Raw genomic sequence first — 6,280 nt, 5'->3', positions numbered from 1 at the left:
GTAAATTGACAAACGTGTGTCTGTGGTGTGAAAGAGGATGGGTTAGGAGCTTGACTTCGTGGAGGTTGTAGTGATCTACAACCAGGTTGTAACTGTGTGAAAGCAGAACTGAGTCTAAACTGTAATGCTTTATTTTTATTTTTCCCCATGAAAAATGACAGTAGGAAAAGACATCAGGTGAGTTGTCGAGCCGCGACAGCTGATGTAAGGCAACTTTTGTTAAGTATGCCTTTCTGCTATTGCCTTCTGCCAAACGCTCTCTAACTTCTTAAAAGCCCACAGGCAGCTATTCTGCCTCATTGGATGATCTTTTAAATTTAAGCTGCTCTATTAGACTAACGCATATGCCGGGTCTGTTTTCTTTGGTGCGGTTTTCATTTCTTATTACGTGTTGTCTCCTTTGATTCATTCAAATATGCAGGAAATGAAAAAGGTGGTCAACTTGATTAACAATCAGTTGTGTGTTCCAGTCAGGTATCAGCTAATTACATGCAGGCAATTAACAGTTCCATCTGAGAAATGTACTGCATAGCCTTCAAACGTGCAGAGCTAGCAAGGCTGAGGCTCCCCAGGAGAGGCAGAGGAGAGCCACCAGGAGCCCTGCCTGGCAATGAGGACATTTCCTCACGAAGGAGATGGTTCTCCTGAAAACCTTTTGGCCAGGCCTCTCCTGGTTACTTTTTCTTGCAGTCATTTTATCATTGCCCGTTGTAGACCAAACCTTTCAGAAATGTTCCTTGTGTGGGAGACTTGGCCAAGTCACACAGACAGGGCATGTCACTGCTGCAAAAATGATCACAGCCAGTTGATAGCTGTATTTGCAAAGGCAGAAGATTGGAAATGCAAATCAATGAATAGGACAGAGGGTAAAACGTAAATTTAATTGTCCAATAGCCTCTGATTAAAAATGCTGTTTCTCTCTTGTGAGAATGGCTAAGAAAAATGCCTTTGAGTCCAGCCCTGGGATCCTGCTGTGTCTCTCTTGTGAATGAGTAATGAAAAGTGGCCATTCATTGCTGAATGATTATTTTTCCCCTTCAATGGAGGGGGGGAGAAACCTCCAAAATCCAAGTCTTCTATGAGTCCAGCAGACTAAAAGCATCAGGAAACCTCTGGAGAGAAATAAAAAGTTATGAATGGAGAATAAAATATTGGTGTAGAGCAAAAGGGCTGTTCTGTATAAAGAGCAGATGGGAAAATGTTGGGTTTGAAGTTTAAAAGACAAGGATCTGAATCTCATTCAGTTGAGCAGGGGGAAGTGGTTTGGGTTTCCTTTCCTTGGAGGTTGGCTCCATTTGATGAATTGTCGAGATGTGCTATAAATGCTGAAGATTTATAGGAGAGGCTCCAAGTATTACTAATGAGCAGCTAAAAATAGGTATGATAGGAAAATCTAAACTGACAAACAGATCATCCAGCATAACAATAACTTCATAATCACGCAACTGTTGCCAACTGAAGATGGGAGACATGGCATGAAAATGAGCTTTTGTTTTTCACATCTGAAAGTTAAAGGAGTCGGAGTGGAAACAGATGTTCTCCAAAACAATGTGTCAGAATAACTCTAGTAACAGCCAATTGTCACCAGAGCTGAGGAAATAATTCCTTGCTGGCTGTTTGCTGGCTGATAGTTTTCCAATGATGGGTGGGGTTTCTGTGAAGTTCTGATTTATTGATTTATTTATTTATTTTTGTAAGCAACCTAAATGTTTTGGTGGGAAAATATCAATATTTCACTTCTTGAAGTTTTGTGCTTGTCAGGGTTTGGATTTCTCTTCTGAAAACTGTTGGTTCTCAACAAGTAATCTGAAGGGATTTGGTGAATCATTTTGGTTGTAAATTTTTGCGAATAGCTCATTGTTGATATTTAACATTAAATGAACTGGTGAATTACAATACTGGGGAATTAAATGACTCAGATGCTTTGTTTTCATAAAAGGGGACTTGCAGAGCACTGCTGTCCTTCAGAAGACAGAGGACATAACCACAGGAGTAGATTTTGCCTACTGCCAAGCAAGCAACAAAACCAGATTGATCTTTTGTTTGTAGGGTCTGTCTGCTGAATGTTTCTCTTCTGTATGCTTTCAAATCATTGGTGACGTGTGGACGACCTGAACAGTGATCCTAGATGACACAGTGAATCTCAGTCCATGCTTTGTGCCCACTGGATGCACTGGAAGATGTCTGTGCTCATGAGGATGGTTGGCAACCAACAGCACCAGACTGCAGCAGGTAGAAGACCCCATCCCTTGGCAAATGGAATTTGTGCGAGGGGAGGCTCTGCCCACAGCTTAGGATGCGGAGAGATCAGCTGCTTAGAAATGTGGGTTGAATCCCAGGACTGCTTTTGTATGCTACCTGAAGTTTAGTAACTGATGGTTTGGGGTTTTGTTTTTTTTTTGTTTGCTTGTTTGTTTGCTTGTTGGTTTTGTCAACAGTCTAGAGTTTTGCTGTGCAGATTTTCTACATTCTATTTTCTACTACTATGAAAATGTTCTTATTTGCAAGGGTATTTCCAATGGGAGATGCTTCGTCTCCAGGGTAACTTCTCTGAGAGTGGTTTTAAAAGTTGGTTTATGGAGAGTACTGCATCATGTTTTGCAGTTTTTGCAGTTTTCAAACGCTGCTTCAGACAGTAATAAAAAGATGTTATTCTTCTGATGCTATTTTTGCCCTGACTTGGCAGCCTCTCATTGTCTGAAAATTGGGCAGTCGTACAGGTGTACTCAGGAATTTGAGAATTTCATGTAGTGATCAAATGGGAAAACACAAGGTGGGGATACCACGTGGCCGCAACAAGGTGTTCAGTGACACGGTGCAGGGTGGCTACTGGCGAAGAAACAAGGAAAAGGGTTGTTAAGAGGTTGACACAGGAATAAGGTAGCTTGAATAGCCAGGATTGTTGTGCATGAGGGTGACGGAGGGATGTTCTGGAGGCACGAGCAGGAGGAGGAGAACCAGACCCATATCCTCCGCTAACATTGCTGGGTATTTTTAGGAGTGCTTCCTGAAAGTGCTCATGGTGTATAAACAGATGAGATTCCAGGAGGCAGCAGCGAGGGGAGCGGTATAACTCAGTGATGCTTGTACCGCAAATAGTACATCGCAAAGAGCAAATTGTTTGACTTTATTAGAACTGCAGCCTCCTGCAACAGATCAAGGGTCTAGTTTCTAAGCAAAATAATTGTAGCCTCAAGAAAGCTTAACTGTTGAAAGCCTTGCAGGACAGATTACTGTTTGTTTGGGCTTCAGGAGTTACATATACTCCTTGGATGTCAGACAATGAAGTAAATTTGCTAAACGCAAGCTATTTTGAAGCCCCTCTCCACAGCAAGATGTAGCTCAATCTTGTGATCAGGAAACATGAAATGGAAAATAGGAGGAAGATGGCATCTGGCACGTGGGCTTGACAGTGCTTTGTGGTTCTGGAGGGGCAGTTAGGAGCCAGGCGGCTCTCATCCCAGCAGCAGGGACAGGCAGCAGAAAGTCTCCTAGTCTAGTTGTGCTGTGCCAAAGTTAAAGCAGAAATGGGAACCACTGATTCACACGGAACAAAGCAGTGTCGCTCCGAAACATGAATTTCCTTGCACCTGCAAGGAAAAGGCTGATACTCTGAGCTGTCACCACTCACTGTACCTGGGCAATATCCTGGCTGGCACTTCTTTCCATGAGAAACCTGTCCTTGGCAGCATCTCCTTCCCTGCAACTTGTTGAAAATTTCTATCCTCTCTTCTCCTGGCTCTTTGCAGAGCAGATTTATGGTCCCACTTTCCTTTTACAAATAAAACCCTAAGTGCAAATCCGAAGGATAAATAATGCAGTGCAGACATGCCCGCAGCAATACTCTCTGTATTTATCATTGCTGAAAGTCTGGGAGGAAAAGCTGCAGAAGGCAAGATATCTTAACTGAGAAAACTGTTCTCATGCTTCTGTGCCAGTTCTGGAGGCTGGAGAGCAATCCTGCTGTGCTGTTCCCCAAACAACCTGCTGGAGCTCAGGCAGACTCCAGGTACGTTATCTGTGGCAGGGGGCTAGGACCACCATCGTTCTTCATGGGCTGCCTGCTGGGCAGGCACCAGCCCCACTGCAGAGCTGGGGGCTGCTCATTGACACATGGAGTGGAGGAGTTTGTAAATAGTCCTCACCACTCGCTCTGCGCTGGCTGAGGAGTAGGCATGGGAGAAGTGATGGCATAAATATCACCGTGTCCATTAATATGTCCAGTCTGCTGATGTGATCGCTTGTTCTGCCTGCAGTATCTACTGACACAGTTTGGGGCAGGAGATATTTAGGCAGTGCTCTGGACAAGCGTGGTTCTAGCTGGCCTTAAGGACAGCGTACACTTTCAGAGTGGAAGTGGGATTTCTCTCTGCTGGCTCCAAGGCAGCAAACCTGGCAGTTGCCCTCCAGGGTCAGGCTCCTGGCTGCTAGCTGGGACTGGCCGCTTGCAATGAGTCAGCAATTCTGGAACTGGAAGTTGCAGTGCATGGTATATGTGGAACCACACCCAGTATTGTTTGTGTTTTCTTTGTCTTGGTTCCAGCTATAAATTTAAGAGACTTCTGTTTAACTAGAGCACAGGGGCAATAATGTACTTCAATGTGCAGCTGATGATGGTTGTTGAGCTGTCACTGGCTGCTGAGCCTGGCACCTCGGTGCTGCTGCAGCTCTTGGTGGAGCTGTGTGTGTGAGGAGAGGTGAAGGGGTGCTCAGATGCTCTCCTGTGGTCAGGAACAGAGAAACCCCTAGGAGATGGGGACATGCTTACCACCCTCTGGGCTTCACAGCAGTGCTGTCACTGGTCCAGTCTCTTGCAGAAAGGGAAAACTTTGCCCTGGGGCTGGAAGCCTGTTATTGTCTTCCAGTGTTCAGTGTTTTAATCTCTTGCCTCCTGTTCTTTTTTTCTCCCCTCTCCCAGAGGAGCAGGCTTTCACTGCACACCTGTGACAGTGATGCTCACTCGGTGCTCCTGCCTTGCCAGTGCCCTGCCTCCAGCTGCATGCCATGCATGGCAGGGCATCTGAGGCACTCTCCAGCCAGCTGAAGCAGTGCTAATGGCAACCAGGCCTCAGCTGAGGTAAATTTAGGTTCAGTCTCTCTGAGGAGCAGTTCATTTTAAATTCCACACTGCAACCACAGATGTTTCCAGACATGCAGCTCGCTGGGAATTATGACCTGTCCTGATGGACTCAGTGCACAGAGATTTGGGACTGCTATGTTTCACACACCCCTTGTACTTTCATGTCGTGCCATTTGGCTCAGCATCGCCAGTGTTACAGAGAGCTGAAGGCAGTGGTTAGCAAGGCAACTGAAAAGACAGCTCACAAAACAGCTTCAGCATGGGCTGCGGTAACCAAGGGTCCCCCAGCAGAGCTTGGCGGAGCAGACCCAGGTGCCAGGAGCGGCCAGCCACCGGGCGCACTGTAACCCAACCTCCATCTGCAGCAGCCAGCAGGAGGCCTGTGAAAGCCATAACTTCACTGATTTTTCCATCATTAGCTGTGACCTCCCTCCTGGCCACTTACTCCAGTCTCAGAGGATGGGACCCGTTTTGAGGGACGAGCCATCTCTGTTGCCTGGGAGGAAATTAGTCTCTAGCATCGCTTGCTTTTTACTTACTGTGTTTATAGAAGCGGAAACACCACCTGAATTTCTCTGTAGACTCTGCAGGGAAATCATGTTTCCATATTGCATTATGAGAGAAATGCATTTGAAGTGTGCTATGCTCAGTTAATTTTTTTTATGTATGGAGGCAAAAGAAACTTCAGTTCAGAATGAGTATATGCGTCTCTCTCCATTCACCATCCCTAGTGCTATAAATATGAACTGCATGTTACTTCCAGAACTGCAAGCCTTTAAGACCTCTCAAGGGAAAACATCACACCAAATTAATCTGCCGTCAAGTGAAAATTCTATATTGTTTGCATTTGCCAATGTTCTGTATGTGGCTGTAATTGCACTGAGGCAAATATCTGCTTTGAGTTCTTCACAAGATTAAATGTGACCAATTGGGCGTAAAAGAGTAATCGAAATGCGGAGCTGTTACTTTGGGTTTGTTAGAGGCACTGCTCATTTTTGCTCTGACATGATGACACTAGGTTCTGGCTTTCTGTCGCAGTGGGAAATCCAGGCAATGCGATGTGAGCTGTGGGATGACCAGGATCTGGACATTCCCACCTGGCAGTGCCCATGCATGGCCCCTGCCATGTCCCCTCCCAGCCATGCAGTCCTATGGCCGATAGCCGTGCCTTTCTGTGCAGTGTTCAGTTGGCACCTTCCT

General features: G+C 45.7%; 1 long non-coding RNA gene across 3 annotated transcripts in view; it reads left to right on the top strand.

The window, feature by feature from the left end:
* Nucleotides 1-6,280, top strand: part of LOC112532652 — a 63,190-nt gene that overhangs the window by 11,470 nt on the left and 45,440 nt on the right. For all 3 annotated transcript variants that reach the window (XR_006939561.1, XR_006939559.1, XR_006939560.1), the window contains exon 2: nt 2,050-4,009. This is a non-coding gene — a long non-coding RNA (uncharacterized LOC112532652). The remainder of the gene's footprint in view (nt 1-2,049; nt 4,010-6,280) is intronic.

The sequence above is a fragment of the Gallus gallus genome, chromosome 6 (assembly GCF_016699485.2).
Source record: "Gallus gallus isolate bGalGal1 chromosome 6, bGalGal1.mat.broiler.GRCg7b, whole genome shotgun sequence".
In the NCBI taxonomy this organism is placed as follows: Eukaryota; Metazoa; Chordata; class Aves; order Galliformes; family Phasianidae; genus Gallus; species Gallus gallus.
This window is presented reverse-complemented; position numbering and strand designations above follow the sequence as displayed.